Source organism: Coptis chinensis, chromosome 4, assembly GCF_015680905.1.
Source record: "Coptis chinensis isolate HL-2020 chromosome 4, ASM1568090v1, whole genome shotgun sequence".
NCBI classification, from domain to species: domain Eukaryota; kingdom Viridiplantae; phylum Streptophyta; class Magnoliopsida; order Ranunculales; family Ranunculaceae; genus Coptis; species Coptis chinensis.
Window position 1 is genome coordinate 39,759,817 of NC_141459.1, and position 17,682 is coordinate 39,777,498.

The following is a 17,682-nucleotide window of genomic DNA, read 5'->3' on the forward strand; positions in this document are numbered from 1 at the left end:
TGCAATACTCGTGTTAGGGTAATTTGGGTATTAAGAAAGTATAGACGGACCTCTGTCAATTTGGGACCAAACTACAATAAACGATTAATTGTGGACCAAATCCTAATTTTGCTATTAATAGTAGGACCAAAATGCAAAAGACCCTACAATCTAACCAAATTTTTATTTTGTTCTCTCTACAAATCATTCAATTTTTTTCTCCACAAATCTTTCATTTTTTTGTGTTTCTATAAAAATAAAATATAAATTTCAATTAAAAATTGAAAAGTTGCAACACAAACTTATTATCAAAAAAAAAAAAACCAACACAAAATTATAAATTATAAATAGGATCCAAACACCCCCTTATTATACTAAACTCATAACATCTCACGTCAACACCTACTAAATTTAAAAGCAGTTGTTGACAGTTTTTGACTTTTTGGGAATGATTCATTAGCCGGCAAAATGGGTCATTATCTAAAGAGATAGACAGAGTGGCAAGACCAAATTTGAAGTCTGCTCCTAAACGTTTACATGTTCTTCCTACTGAATTAGCAAAGATGATTTCCAATTACTCAACTTTTACATCATCTTCCTACTCTTTAACCAATTGTCACAAACAAAACCTTCTGCGGCCACCTTAGGAAATGAGACAGATCTCCAGTGTCTAATGGCCATTAGAGATGGAATTGAAGGTTTAAGCAATCTTTTCATTTCTGCAGTGGCAAGGCATTACATGCGGCAAGCGTCATCAAAGAGTTGTAATTTTGAATCTGCCCAGCCAGAGTTTGGTTGGATCGATGTCGCCTCATATTGGAAACCTCAGTTTCCTTAGGGTCATCAACCTACAGCGCAATAAACTTTACGGTGAGATCCCACAAGAAACTGGTCGGTTGTTTCGTCTTGAACAACTCAATCTGTGGGATAACACTTTCCAAGGAGAAATTCCAGTCAATATAACTCAGGTCCATTGATTTAAGTTGGAACAAATTGTCGGAAATATTCCGCAAAGCTTGGCTCATTGTCAAAGCTTGTATTGTTGGTTATTGAAAAAACAATCTGACAGAGTGCTACCCCCTTCTTTAGGTAATCTTTCGCGTTGCTTCAAAGCTTCTATACGAGAAAAAAATTGGTGGAAATATTCCAGCCAACTTTAGTACACTGTCAAGCTTAATATACCTGGATGTTGCAGTTAATAGGCTGTCTAGTGAGGTCCCTTTATCAATTTTCAACATCTCATCCCTGAATAGATTACAAATTGCCATTAACCAATTTAGAGGTAGTCTTCCACAAGACATGGGCATCACCCTTCCTAATCTTGTTGATTTCTTTGGGAGTGGAAATCAACTTTCTGGACAACTCCCAGTTTCATTAGCTAATGCTTCTAAACTTCTAAACTTTGCTATTTCAACAAACAATCACTCACTATCGAAACTATAAGTTTTGAAAGAAATTGTCTAGGAACAGGAGAAGCTCATGATTTGAGTTTTATCACTTATTTGACCAACTCTAGTAATCTAAAGTCATTGGCCTTGGACCAAAACAATTTTGGAGGTGTTTTCCCCAACTTAATTACCAATCTCTCCAACCAAATGGAGAAGTTGTATCTAGGAGGCAATCATATATCTGGAATTATCCCAGAAGGGATTGGGAACCTGGTCAATTTGTTTGTATTAGGTCTCGACTCTAATAACTTTTACGGTAGTATTCCATCTTCTCGGTTGGAAAACTCCAGTTTTCTGAGGATTAGCTCATTGAGGAAAACAAATTGTCCGGACGGATCCCATCTTCTCTAGCAAACAATACTAAATTGAATGAATTGTATTTGGGAAGGAGCAATTTGGAAGGAAACATTCCTTCCGGTCTTGGTGCTCTTAGCCAATTGCTACAATTTGGATCTAGAACAAAATAATCTAAATGGTACCCTACCTAAAGAGATCTTTAATACTTCCTCTGTTTCAACTTTTCTTCTCTCTCGACTCCTTCTTTGGTTCCCTACCCTTACTAATAGGAAAACTTAAAAATCTTGGTACAATGGATTCGTGCGGAAATAAGTTATTTGGTTTATTGCCTAGTACTCCTTAGTGGGTGTGAGAGTCAATAAAAGTTATACTTGCATGATAATTTGTTTGAAGGGATAGTTCCTCAATCTTGGAGCTCTTTAGAGAATGTCCAAGAGTTAGATCTATCAAGCAACAATCATACGTGAAATTCCAAAATATTGGGAGGACTTTTCCGTATCTCCAAATTGTTGAATCTATCCTTCAATAAATTTGAAGGTGAGGTACCAGTGAAAGGAATTTTTAAAATTGCAGGTAATTTTTCAGTTGTTGGAAATGCCGATCTTTGTGGGGGTATACATGAACTGCAATTGCCACCATGCCGAGTTAACAAATCTGAAAAGCAAGATGAAAAAAAGCAAGGAAGGTCCGATCTGTCCAAAATAGCAATTATGATCAGTGTGGTCATGTTTATTCTTTTGGCATCATGTTCTCTAATATTTTACTTGAGAAGAAAAAGTAAACTTAAAATGACTTCTTTGCAATCATTCAGTGAGCAGCATGTTAAGGTTTCTTATGGAGATCTTTCTCAAGCGACTGGTGGATTTTCTCCGACTAATTTTGTTGGTTCAGGTGGTTTTGGCACCGTGTATAAGGGAATGCTCAACCAATATGAAACCGTTGTTGCTGTTAAGGTCTTCAAACTTCAATTGAAAGGAGCTTCAAAGAGTTTCACGGCAGAGTGTGAATCGTTGCGTAATATCCTCCATCGAAATCTTGTTAAGATTCTAACTTCTTGCTCTAGTATGGATTATGAAGGAAATGAATTCAAAGCACTAGTCTTTGAGTTCATGCCAAATGGAAGTCTAGAGAAGTGGTTGCATCCAGAGATCAGTGAACAAGATGAAGAATCGAATTTGAACCTACTTCAAAGACTAAATGTCGCCATTGATGTTGCTTCTTCGCTTAGCTATTTTCATCACGAGTGCCACGCTTTGGTTATTCATCGTGATCTAAAGCCAAGTAATGTGCTTCTTGATAATGATATGGTAGCCCATGTTGGTGATTTTGGTTTAGCAAAACTTCTTTCGGGATCGATAGAGAACTTGCATGACAATCAAAGTACCTCAATAGGGGTAAAGGGATCTATTGGCTATGCAACTCCAAGTAGGAATTTAAAGATTGACATAAGTTGATTTCAGTCCTTTTTTCAATTCATAAATGCATGAAAATCAATATCTGGTATACTGCATTAGTTATAATATTTATGTTCCGCCATATTTTAGTGACACTCAAATGCTTTTATTTGCCTCTTTTTCCCCATGTTAAGTTAGACACCATTAACAACCCAGTTATACGAGCTGATATAGGTACAAGAGGGTCTTGGATAGTTAGATGTTTTCAGCTCCTGAGCTTATAGCATAGTTATTTAGATATCTTTAAAGAGGACAAATGAATTGTTAGTGCAAATGAAAAGCTGTTAGACTGAATAAAAACTATCAACTTAATCTAACTTCTTTTCTGTCCATGTTAGTTGAGTTAGAATTGAAAAGATCGAGGATGATGAAAGAACTATGGTTGTAGTAGTAATTAAGCCAGTTTCTTTACTTCTATCAACTTCTTAACTGACGATTGTGAGGGCCTTTTCAATTTCTCTATAATATATATATATAGAGTGCCACTCTAATATTGCCACTCTTATCTCACACTTCTCCTCAGCCGTCCGATCTCACCTCAAGATCTGATGATCTAACACTCCAAATTTCAACCAATCAAGTGGGGGTAAAAACGTCTTTTACGTCTCATCTTCTCAAAAAAAGAAAAAAAAATAGATCTACAAAAAAAAGAAGAGAGGGATCGATCTCGTAAAATATCTCGTGGGATTGAAGTGGTTCGCGCAGCCGCAGGTCTTACACAGGGGATGGGAATCTGAAGGAACCTTCTTTTTCCAATTTTAACGAGCATGAGAAAGATTAGTTTCTGTTCTTAGATGCAGGTTCAACTAATTAGAACGAAAATACACTATTGAATCACGAAGTTCGGCAATTCAGACCTTTTACATGCAAACCAAAGTCCAAGGCAAATGGGATAGTTCCAACAAAACAACCAACCTTGCTTTGCTTTTGGAGCATTGTTACATCTCAATTACACCAAAGACAAGAAGTTGAGAAGGGGCGGGTATCATTTGGCAATTCAACTACCGGTTGCATCAATTCAAATTTAAACTTCTTTTGACTGCCTTTGTGGATAGAATTGATAGATATTTAATTACTATAGTGCACTTTTAGTTATGGTGCTTGCCTATTGGAACGTTTTAATTGACACTTGGATTGTCATTATACCATAAAAACTTGAATTTTGATTTAATTTAGGTTACTATGATTATAGTTATGATTGATACCCTCGTTTAAAGACGGCGACAATTTCGGTGAACTCTGTCAGAGTTTTGAATTCTGTCAGAGTTCGGTGAATTAGCATATTCGTGAACTCTATCGAGTTTTGAACTCTGTCGAGTTCGTGAAGTAGCATATTCGTGAACTCACGAAGTTTTGAACTAGTATATTTGGTGAACTTCTGTCGGGAGTTCGTTGAACTAGCATATTCGGGTGAACTCAAGTTAAAGTTTTGAACTAGCATATTCTATTTAACTTTTGTTTGTTCATTTGTTTTTAATGTTATTGTTTTAGGGTTCCATAGTTATTACATATTCATGTGATTTTACATTTGCATATTTTGATATTTTTAATTTTTTCCTTATACAAATGAAATTCGATCTATAAATGAGGTGCCCTTATTATGGAAGCTCGGGTTCTTAATAGAGTCTCAAATACCCAAATGAATCCCTCGACGATCTTTCTATGTTTATGAAAAAAATGACAAACGCTTGCCTAAGGATAAGAAATGTAGGTATTTTAAGTGGGCGGATGAAGAAAATAATTGTGGAAGCTCATCGTCGTTGAATATAAATGAGAGTCGAGCTCCCACATTTTCCTTAACCGAGAGTCGAGCTTCTATTTGCACAAGGAGGATAACGACCGATTCGAAATTCACTCAATCGGAATGTTAATATTTAAGTTGTTGTTGGTCTATCTTCTCTTAGCGGTTTTGTGTATTATCAAGGGTCGGGTTAAGGTGTTATTGGCTTAAGTTACTTTGGATGTCGGTGTGCGTTGTCGATGATGAGTTATCCTAAGTTGCTTTGGATGTAACTTCTGCTTTGAATGATGTTGCTATGGAGGTAACCATCCAGGGTTAGACTCGGGTTTTGGAACAAGATCTTCGGAAATTCAGGTGTATTTGGTTAGTAGTTTGAATTTAGTATGTATAAATCTTGGAAGGATTTTGTATGTGTATTTGAACTCTGTCAGAGAATTTGGCATGTGTATGTGAATTTAGTATGTGTCGAGAATTTGAACTCTATCAAAGAATTTGGCATGTGTATGTGAATTTATTGTGGAAGTTCAATCTTGGAAGGACTTGCGCTCAAAGTACAATTCTTAAATAGTTTGTTGATCATTGTACATTCAATTCAACACAAATAGCTTCCTTTTGGAATCGATGATTTTCAGAAAATTCCTAATGGTGCTAATGGTAATTTTCAATTTTGTCACATAAAGAGTGATTTGAAAGTTAAATAGGTTGTACAGGGTAATTTTCAGGAATTGAAGAGAGAATGCATCTTATCTGACACACATTGGTTGTAGGCTTTCATGGATTCTTAGCTTCTGAAGAAAATGTTCTGGCGATGTTTCTACTCCCGATAAACCTTACTGTTTCAATTGATCTGATGCTGAGTACTGAATGGTATGCATATACTCTGGCTTCTTTGTTGTCTTGGCATGTCATACCAGATGGTGTACCTCTGTATTTTGTAGTAATGATAATAAGTCAAATTAGGATACCAGGGACAACGTATTTTATTTTAATTGTTAAAAAATGGTAAAAGCCTTAACAGTGTAATGGCTTCTATTTTGGAGTACCAGTGCAGTAAAGTAAAAGAGTTACATTTCAGTTGTATAGGGTGTTGACTGAAGCATGGAATCTGAGAGTCATGATCTCAGATGACCGTTGGGGTTTTTTTTTTGCTTGGTCAGAAGAATATATTGATTTTTTTAAAAAAGGAAGAAAGAAAAGAAAAAGAAAATACAAGTGTGTCAGACTGTGTAAGCTCATACACATCTAACCAAAATCAGAAAAAATCTCAAGTACTTTTGGTCCGGCACCTCCAAATTAAAGAGCCAAGGAGGTCGACCATCATAGATTACAGAAACATCTCTATTGTCCCTCTTTTGCCGCTGTATCTGCAGCAGTTCGATTCTCTCCAAGTATGTGAAACTAGGAGATATGTAAACTTCCTCACAGCTGGTCCATCTTGTGCTAACCTTCCCACGGACTTGGATCCTTACAAAAGCCATGACTTAACAGTAAACTTTCCTCTAGGGTCAGGGATTCCATATTCATGCGTCTACAACTTCTGAGTTAGGGCTAGAGGCTTAAAGAGCAGCACATTCCTCCTTTTGCTGCTAACATGTCTTTAAATCTACTAGTCTATTCCAATGCCCATCCTGAATAATTAGAAACAACTTAGTTGTGTAGTTCTTCAGTTGAAACTCGGATAGACCAAAAATTTGTTGTATAGATCTTCCATTTTGGATCTATCTCCTTCAAAGGCGTTCTCAATCCCTTTTAAATTCGAAGACGGCTTGTAGGAAATCTGATTTTAATACCACTCTTTGGAAAGAATTTTCTCTTCATAAACAATGCAAAACTCATCTTCACCATTTAGTATATTCCATCCTTAAGTTTTCATGAGAAGGGCTAGATTAACCTCCTTGAGTGTTCACAGCCCTAAACCTCCTTCTTGTATGCTCTTTAACAAATGACAAGTTTTTCAGCTTTAGTTTAATGTTTGCCTTTATATATTTGACACAAGCGGGGACGTTATAAGATTGATAGTTTACATTTTAGCTACTGGTTTTCTATTATATCTATGACTGAGTTGAATGAAAAGTATCTGTATATTAAAAGGACTCAACATGAATGAAATTTGCAGTGCTGTATCAAGATATTCAAAATCTGCACAAGAGAAGGACTAATTCTTGCTGGATCCATGCTGTTATAATCATCGTCAACCCAAATTCAAGCTTCGAAATATCATCAAAGGTCCCATCATTCAAGATCAGACACAAATGTGTATGAAGGAAGGAGAGGAAAAGGTATTTATTGTAATACTTATATAGATATCTTTCTTGGTTAATGAATTGGCTAAATTACTATCAGTAAATCTGACCAGTGAAAGATCTATATCAATTAAGGGTATTATAATCACTGTAATTCATGATGTACAATTTGATTGTTGCAACAGACCTATGACAGACTTGAATGCTTTTATTGGATATTTAGGCGTTAAGAACTTAAGATGAATAAAGCTTGTCGATTTAGCATCAGTATGTTGAAAACAGTCCGTTAATTAATAGTTTCTTTTTGAGCCTTCTAGTTTCACCCTCATAAAAGTATACAGAGAAAAATAAGCTACTAAATGCAAAAAACGTGGGCATTACTGAAAAGCAATTTCACAGAATTCGTTGGAACCACCTCCTCGATCAACAGTTTGAAGAATAAGTACGTTACAGGTGATAACCCTTATTTATATGTTTTGACATCTATGATATATTTGGTTTTGTTAGGGTGCAAACTTTTCATTGATCTTAACTTGCCCACTTGCATGGATTTTTTCGCCTGCATGATTTTTTTTTTTTCAGCTTCTCTTGGGGTAACCATTGGGGTAATCATAGCATATTGTAGATTAACCATGAGATACTTAACGATCAATAATTGGTGATGAAAAATGATTTTCCGATCATGACAAGTTCTATAAAATGGGATTGGGGTATCTATGGGTAAAATAAGGGTAAAACTGGTTTCCTAAAGGACATAGGTCAAATCGTGGGGATGAAAGAAAAGGCCAAGGCTCAAAATGGCTTCTAGAGGAAACATACGACATTGGGGGGCTTTTTAGGCTAATATATCGGAAAAAAGGGCACATTCCCATCATTTCTAAGATTTCCACTATACTCTTTGTCTCAAAAAAAAACAAGGTCATCCGCGAAAAGTACCTCTTTAACCGGCTCAAGATTGGTAGGATTGGAGAACTCAACACCGCCAAGATCGGGAGGATCACAGCCTTTCCTGGGTAGAATCTTCTTAATAATGAAGGGCCCCTCCCAATTAGGTCCGGAACTTCCCCGTGGGTCCGCGGATGTTTAGGCCTAATTTCTTTCGAGAATCCGTACCGCTTCCTTCAAATCTCTCCGGACGAACTTTCTTATTAAATGCTCTCGGCGATTCTTTTGCCGGTAAGCTCGTGCATGAGCCGTAGCTTTTAAGTCGCGTGATTAGGTTCAAAGATTCCACTCGCTTGGATCCATTCCTCCTCAAATCGCACCTCCCCGCGCAAAACACGCAAGTAGGCATTTCTACTTCTACCGCAAAACGGCCTCCATTCCATAGACTAGTGCATGGGGAGTAGACCACGGGTCGCATTTTAACCGGTTCGATAAGCCCATAGTGCATATGGTAACTTCTCATGCCACTTTTGTATGTCTCGGTCATCTTTCTACAATCCCGACAAGTGTCTTGTTTGTCGCTTCAACCGCCCCATTAGTCCGAGGTCTGTAGGGTGAAGACAAATGTCGCCGGAATTTTGAATCTGGCAGCCGAGATAGCATTAAACTCCTTCCCCTTGAAGCATGTACCATTATCGATGATAACCTCATGCGCGTATCCCATACCGCAAATAATGTTGGTGCCAAGAAGAACTTCGCCACATTCAATGCCGTAACACTACTTAAAGATATAGCTTCGACCCATTTAGTGAAGTAATCAATGGCAACAAGGACAAAGCCGCGGTCGGTTGATGTTGGCGGATTTAACTTGCCAATGACATCGAGCCCCCAAACGTAAGGGCCAAGGCCAAGAAAATGGGTTTAACTCGGCAGGCGGTGCGCCGCATCAAATTCCCGCGAATCACACTTATGACACTTTCTAACGCATTTGCAACAATCTGTCTCCATAGTTGTCCAATAGTATCCCGGTCTCATGATCTTCTTAGCTAACATGTGCCCACTCATGTGAGGGCCACAAATTCCTTCATGTATTTCACCATAACCGTCCGAAGCTTCATTCTCATTCAAGCATCTCGAGTAAAATCCCGTCGTCACGACCTCTTGTATAGAACATCTCCACATATGATAAATCGCAAGCTAAAAGCCGGGTGATCGCCGTTCTCTTTAGTCGCACCATTGAGGAGTCGTTGATGCTCAAGATACTCACGTAATGTCGCGGTACCACGGCTCTCCATCGAGGACTCACCGTTATATCAATAGCAAAGCAATAAGTCGGCTCACTTTGAGATATAATCTCGATTGGCCTAAACGCTTTCACCTTCCTAATCTTGAGCATAGAGGCTAAAGTAGCCAAAGCATCGGCAAAGCTATTGCCTTTCGCGGGTGAGTGAAAAGTAATACGGTCGAACTCGCCAACCAGTTCTTCTCAAGCATTTGTGATAAGGAAGGAGGTTGGCATGCTTAACTTTCCATTCTTCTCGTGATCCGGCCGATAATTAGCAAGGAGTCTCCAAAACATCAATCTCCTTTATCCGAGGAGTCAGAAGTGCACTCGAAGACCGGCAATACAAGCCTCATACCGCCATATTATTGGTGCACTCAAACTCGAAGTCCGATAGAAAGCGGTAAGCGTATTCCCCTTCGGGGAGATAAGAACTGCCTACCCATTTCCAGATTGATTCATAGCACCATCAAAATATAGAGTCCACCGTGGCTCTACCCAATTCGCGGTCCGCCTCGGATCATGGAGAATATAATCATCCGGGAACTCACCCGAAGCCGGTGATAATCCGCAAAGGGTGTTGCTGGGTGATCTGCCAATGCCTTTCCCTTGATAGATTTCTCGTGTGACATACGTAATCTCAACTCGCCAAAAGCGGCCGCCAACGTGAGGTTCGGCCAGCTGATCATAAAGCTTCTCCATCGGTGAGAGCGGATCTATCCTTGATAATAACAAAACTGAATATGCAAGCATGTAGTGTCTAAGACGTTGTGTTGCCTGCACTAGTGCGGCATATGTCTTCTCAATAGAGTGTAGTTTGCTTCAGACTTGTGAGAAGACACTTTGCTCAAATAGTAAATAGCTCGCTCAACTCTACCGCCGTCTCCGGCATGTTGTCCAAGCTCTGCTCCCATAGAAGTTTCGCGGATGAGATGTAAAGTAACAATGGTTTGCCAGGGTCGGGGAACAAGTACCGCGGCTTCAACAAATATTGCTTAATCTTGTCGAAGGCCCTTTGACACTCATTCCATTCCTTAGGTTGATCCTTCCTTAGCAACTTGAAGATAGGCTCACAAATGGGCGAGTCGGCAATGAATCTGCCGATATAATCAAGTCGCCCTAAGAATCCTCTAACTTCCTTCTCTCGTAGCTGGTGCGGCATTTCCACAATGGCTTTGACCTTTAGCCCGATCAACTTCAATGCCCCTTTTGCTAACCATGAAACCAAGCAACTTTCCCGACGGGCTCCAAAACACACTTCGAGGATTTAACTGTAATTTGAACTTACGGCCGCTCAAACAACTTCTTCAGATTCACATAGTGGTCATCTCGACTCCATGACTTAACAATCATATCATCCACATACACCTCTACTTCTACATGCATCATGTCGGAGAAAGCAATCATGGCCCTTTCGGGTGCGTAGCTCCGCATTCTTCAAACCAAATGGCATGACTTTGTAGCAAAAGGTCCCCATGGGGTGATAAACGAGGTCTTCTCTGCATCTTCTTACGCCATCTTGATTTGGTTATATCCGTAGAGAATCCGTCCATGAATGATAATAGTTCATGACCAGCCAGCAGTTATCGACCGCATATCAATGCTAGGCAACGGAAGTCATCCTTCGGCTTGCCTTATTAAGATCTCTCATGTCGACGACGACATCCTTACTTTCGACCATCTTTCTTGGTGACCGGGACGATGTTAGCCAACCAAGTAGGATAGTGAGTTACCATCGGAAAAACCAAAGATGTATTGCTTGATTACTTCCTCTCTAATCTTCAAGATCCATTCCGGGTCTAAGCCTCCTCCGGTTTACGCTTAACCGTTTTCTTTTCTCGAGATAGTGGCAACTTGTGAACTACTATATTGGTGTCCAGCCCCGGCATATCATCATAGGACCAAGCAAACACATCTTTGTATTCCTTTAGCAATTCAATCAGGTTTCTGCGCTCAGAGAGGGTTAGAGTTGTACCAATCTTCACATCGCGTGGTTCTTCTGTGGTGCTAAGATTAATTATCTCTGTTTCCTCAATGACCGGCGTCGATCGGTCTTCATAATGTTCGTGAGGAAGAATGGACTCAGCAACTTCATTGTCCATTTCTTCTTTATCGTCGGGGGAAAGGGGGTCATAACCTGCACAAGTCATCCAATCATCTTGCCCTAAGGCAAGTGGGTAAATCATATCTGCGGGAGTTTTTAAACTTTTTTGATTTTTTTGGATTTTTGAAATATATGAATTTTTTTGGATTTTTGAAATATATGAATTTTTTTGGATTTTTGAAATATTGTTATATACATGGGTTGAAACAGAAAGTCTCACGGGCTTTTTTTTTGGGCCATATCGGATTCATCCGAAGGCTCAAAGAGAGGACTATGTTGGCTGGGGACCGGATTGGTCATGGATATTTGGGTTCCCCAATCATCATAGTGTCCATCAAAGAATGGATCCTCATCAGAATCTAAAGTATCTAGAAACCTTTCCCAAATTTCATATTAAGGCCCGAGTCGAAAGTGGCATGTTCTCAACATCCATCAAACTGGTCAATAAGAGATTCCATATTCAACAAATCATCCGAATCAAGTATGGTATGAGGGTCCAACTGGACATGATAAGGAGTGACTGTCGCCTCACGGGTCGAAGATCTAACCCGGGAACCGCCAAAGTAAAAGATGGAGTATAGTCCATACCGACGAGGAGGATGTCGATCCAACCTCATTTATCCAATTAAACTGTCTAGCCTCATGATCCAACCTAAGTTGGCGATATCTGAATAGGAATTAACATCCGCTCAAATAGTAACTTCCGAGTTTGGATGCGGGTCGCCGTCTTAAGCCCCAAAATATATTGAATCAATAATAGCCTCAATCTCTGCCCCTAGATCAGGTAGAGCCAATCTGAGATGATTCACCGTGGCACTAGAATTGATAAACAATTCTGACAGTCCTTCCACAACCTCCTCGGTATAGCCTAGTCCTTTTCGATCATCTTGACTAGAATCTGCAAATGGTTCTAAAATGCCATTTTGGTTTTTTCCCTAATCCAAGTCCCGAAAATAGTTCTGCTCAACGGAACAACGGAGTCGCCTTGGGATTTCCATTGCAAAATGGGGTAGGGAGCTTCTCCTTGTCGGTGCCCTAAACTCCACAATCCCTAATGGTTCCTCGGTGTAGTTACACTTTTCTTCAATCATTGGTATTACCTTATGCTCTTACTCAAGAATCCAAATCATCCGAATCACCAGTGATGCAGATAATCTTCCCTTGCCATAAGAACTTAAGCTTTCTGTGAAGTGTAGAGGGAATTGCACCGGCCTGGTGTAGCCATGGTCTGCCCAAAAGGAAATTGTAATTAGCCTCGATGTCCATAGCCAAGAATGTGACTTTGAACGGATCGACCTATTTGGACGTCGGTTGTAAACTCGCCAAGGACTTCTCTTCTCTGATTATCAAACCCATGAACTGCTCTGGCTGTATCCTTAGTGAAAGTGAAGTCTTCTGGCATGATTCCAATAGCTTTCGCAGAATTGACTGGGCAGATATTCAAACCGGATCCATTGTCAATTAGTACAAATGGTACTTTATGGTTGTTACAATGCACCGTAATAGTCAATGCTTTCGTGTGGGTTATACCATCTGGGGTCAGATCATCATCAGAAAATGCTATGGAGTTTGTCTTCCCGGGGAAGCGATATGGTACGCCAAATCGTTATTTTGGATGGAAGCTGGAACATGAGCTTGGTTCAAGGTTTGAAGAACTGCTTGCCTATGTTGGGGTGACGCCATGAGTAAGCCCCATATGGAAATATTGGACTTGGTTTTCTGCAATTGTTGGATTACTTCATTACCCTCCTGTTTTTCCGTTCAAGAATCAGGGTGGTCAGCGGGCTGTTGGGCCAAGACCTGATCCTTCTGTAAGTGTGGTGGCTTGTATATCCTTCCTCCTCTTGTCAAACCGTGAGTCTCAACACATTCCTCCGCCAAACTAGGTTCTAATTGCTTCAACTGATGTAGTGAGATTGTTGAGTCATCTGTACTTTTCTCGGGCTCAATTAATTTCTTCCCTAGAACCTCCTCGGTATCATGACTCTTGGCCGGGCACCTAACCGACCTTGGGGATTGTGGGATCGGAGTTGGGATCACCTCGCTCTTGAGTTGGATTCGGTGAATCATGGGTCCTTGAGGTTCCTCGACCCCCCACTTCGTGTCATAGATTGAGATGTATTCAAAGGATCTACCCATTTTGTAATGGGCCTCTGCATCATAAAGGATTCCGTGTGCTCTCTAGTCAACTTGAATGGCTTTTTGATCTCGTGGAGTATGAAGAAATGGTGCTACCACCTCATTTAATTGGATACCTCTAGGCTTTGTTTGCTCCATGCATCTTCTTACTGCATCTTGAAGATTAACAGGCCTTGTGGTGTTAACATTGGATGTCTGTCTAATCGGAATGATGAATGATCTTTGGATCTTTTGACACTTCCAAATTATTAACTCTCCCATTATGCATTGGTAGTGGATTTGTCGATATATTGGGAGTGCCGAGACTGGACGCATCTATCTTACCCTCATCAATTAAGTTTTGGATAAGATGTTTAAGGAGCATGCACCTCTCCGTCGTGTGACCTGGAGCCTGATGGAAGTCACAATGTTTTGAGCGTCATACGAGCGGCACGGATTTGGAGGAGGCCTGCATTAACGTAATCAAACCCTTGGACTAAAGCCTTCAATACAACTTGTAATGGGAAACCCAATTCTGTGAAACTGCCTCTCGTTGCTGGGAAAACCCCGCCTTGTCTTCTTGTCTTGGAAACCGACTTGATGGGAAAAAGGATGAGTTGTCACCTCATTGAATTTGCGTATGTGGGTGAGGTTGAACTTGTCGCAAAGAACCACATTGGCTTCTTTGTTGTTCACCGCTACATGGGAGGTTTCTTCTTCCTCACGGGTTAGATCCTATAGACATTGGCGGATGGGAGAAATATTGCCGGATGATAACCCATCTTCTATTTGTGATCCAAATGCAACTAAGGCTTGATATGTCGGATGATAACTAGCACTTAGCCCGGTTTGCATACTCTTGGTTCAAACTCTTCATAACCATCCTAATTTGCTCTGTTCCGCTGGCCTATCAATGATTTGGGCGCTTTTGTCCTCCATCTTGTAATGTACTCTGTAAAACTTTCATTCCGGACCTTGCTTCAAAGCTTCAAAGTTGCCTTGCCCATTTGGATGTCGGTGTTGTAAGAGAAGTGAGCTACAAAGCATTTACGATTCGAGGCCAAGTCTTGATTTTTTTTTGCGTTTGTATTCATCCACCAAGTAAGGGCTGCACCCTTAAGACTCCTGGAATAGTTGAACCATTAGTTAAGCCCGATTCCCATCGGTTGTAGATAACTTGCATACATCACGAATGTGGGCCTTTGGACAACCGGTTCCCTCATATCGCTCCATCTTTGGAAATTCAATCCATGTGGTACTCGATGCGTGGATATGGACACGATTATCAAGGTCCGTGTCTTCACCTTTCATCTTGGTCATTGCTTCTTTCAATTTCTTAATCTCCTCCATTCACGGGGTCAACCGGTGGTTGGATTGGGTTTTGTGCCCGGTATTGTGGGTTCGTGTAAACAAGGGTTGTGGAGTTTGTGGAAAATAGGTTGGGGTTGGTAACATAAATGGGTTGGACATCATGGTTGTAGTTGGGATTTGGTTTGGGCTTTGAAAAGTTTGATGAGTGGATGGTTGAGGCATGTAGGTTGTGTTATCCTGAGGAAAAAATTGGGACGGAGTATGGGTTGACATAGGAACATGCAATTGGGTTGATCTATGTGTCGCATATGGAGTGGGTAATGAGGTTGGTAGAATGGTAGGGTTAGGACTAACCATGGGGGGTAGTGTGATACCTGGTTGTTGTGGTTGACCCAGACTTGGAGTTATTGCAAATTTTGACATCATCTTGAGAAACATCTTTTCCATCGCCTTCTCCATCAATTCCTCTTGACTGGTAGGGATTGACGATTCACCAGAATTACTTGTATGTGGACCTCGAATGTTCGCTGATAAAATTTGCCCCTCAGATGGGGGTGCTGGTGGAGAACTTCCTTGTGGCACATACATCTGTGATGAAGGTATAGGTGGCAGCGATAACTCTTGAGAAGAACCGTCTGGTAGATTCTCCATTTGAATCAGTGAGTTAATGGTTGCACGAGATAACCTTAACCCTGGTCTTCTATTCCAACTAGCTTCTGGATAAGCCTTCTTCTTTCCTATCTTAACTGAAACACCTCAAAGAAAATGTAAGTCTGACTCTCTAGGGATGTCCCCGGAGTCGCCAAAACCGTAGCACAAAAAAAATGTACCTAAGTCTATGCAATTGCTTTTAGAGTCGCCACTAACTTTATTAAGGAAAAGTTGAGTAAAACCTCCGTGGAAGGACTAGCCCTCGAAACTAGATGATTATTGGGTTCGGGAGTCAAGGTACGATGTGGGAAGGTGTTAGGCACCCACAATCGCCTTTGTAAAACCAAAATTTTACTTCTATTGAGGTGTAACGTGTTAAGATAGGCAAACGAAGAAAGCTTGAGAAATTAATCTACCAAGTTGGATTAAAACTAATAACTATATGCTATAATAAAAAAGATAACCTAATATGCAATGCTAAAGGAAATAAAAGAAAAAGAAAGATGTCACCTTGTTTGGAATGTTGCCTCATACTTGATTGTAGATTGATTGATTGATTGATGATAAACTTGATCTTGAATTGACAACTGTGATTTTTTGATTGAAAACAGGTGATTTGAGGAAAAAACAACTTTTGGTGAAAAGAAGTTTCTACTCAAGATCGACAAGAAGGAAAAGAAGGATAAAATGAAGAACTAGAAGAAAAAAAATGAAGAACACTAAAAGAGAAGAAGGCTATTAGCTCAAATAACTAGGTCCGGATTATTAACTCCTCAATTCCTAGCTCTAGCTTGCTCTAGATTGTTTTTATGGGTGAATGAGACCCATATTTATAGCTTTTTGGGATGGATTTCAATATGGTAATGAGTTTGATCCAATGGTCGAGTATTGATGAAGAAAAAAATCCAATGGCTTGATCTCTTTTTCTCGTTGCACCTCCTAAATCGGCCCTTGATTCAAGAGGTGGGATAAGGGGTGCGATCTTGGCCCTTGATCTTTGGATATTTCAGATGGATTAGGGCAAAAATCAAGCCCTACACGTCCTTAATGAGCCCATAATCCGGGGTTTCCAAACTTGGCTCCAAAATGGCATATTCTCAGAATATTCTTGATTTTAGGGATCAAATCAAATCAAACAATTAAGGAAGGTTCTCTAGGTTTTTAGAGGCTTGAAAATGGGCTATAAACCCTAATAAAAAGGTCCAACTCGAGCTGGATCCACAGTCCATGAGCACGGGTCCAAAATCCACAAAAAGGCCCACTTTGACCATATTTTCAAATATCGCAAAATTCCCTTTGACCGGGGTCAAAAATTAGGCAAACTCTTCTTCACAAAAATTGTTAACTAATCCATTAGGAAGGTCCATGAACTCTTAAAATATCCTTGGGTCGAAATCTTACTCCAAAAACGTTGCACTCAACGGTCATAACGGGGTTGAAAACGATAGGGGCAAGATTAGGGTTTCCAAATCCAAAAGGAACCTAGGCAAGCTTGTACTCATTTCGAAGGATTTTTCAAGGGGAATTCAAATATGAAATAATCTCATCCAAAGAAAGAGTGGAAAAAACGAGATTTGGGCTCCAAAGGGTTACGGGGGCATTTTGGTCATTTTCAACTCAAAACTCAGAAAGCAACGAAACTTCAGCCATAGCTAGAACATGATGAGGAGAGTCTAAAGACGCTAAAAGAAGATGAAAAGAAAGAATTTTGATATAGAAAAGAAGACTCTAGAAAGTAAATCACCTTATATGATCAAATTTAATTCAAGGCAAAATCGTGAATGAATTATGCCTGGAGTGCAAAAATGGGGTGTCTACAAGGGCGAAAAATTCTTCTTCCGTCATGGCGTCAAGAGATGAATGGATGTCAATAGGAGAGAACTCGCGAGGCGGCAAAGAAGGGTTGCAAAAGAGTCGAAGGAAATCCTCCTTGATGTTATCTACGTCTAGGGAGTAGAAATTGTGATCCTTGTCTTCTTCCATAAGAGGGGTATCTACTAGTGTGGGGACTAAAGTGTCAGTCACACTAATGTAAGGTACAAAACTCTCAATAGACTTCACTTCCCCTTCTACAGGCAAACCTAGTTGTCCCTATGTTTGTCTAAACATGTTAACTTCTACAGAAAGATTTCCAAAAGTAAGAGTCATTGAGCCATCCCGACAATTGAT

The 17,682-nt window shown here is 40.0% G+C and overlaps 1 pseudogene; it reads left to right on the top strand.

Moving 5' to 3' along the window:
• The first annotated feature begins 782 nt into the window (after window positions 1-782).
• LOC147503478 (putative LRR receptor-like serine/threonine-protein kinase At3g47570 pseudogene) lies at window positions 783-3,178 on the top strand (annotated as a pseudogene).
• The last annotated feature ends 14,504 nt before the right edge of the window (window positions 3,179-17,682 follow it).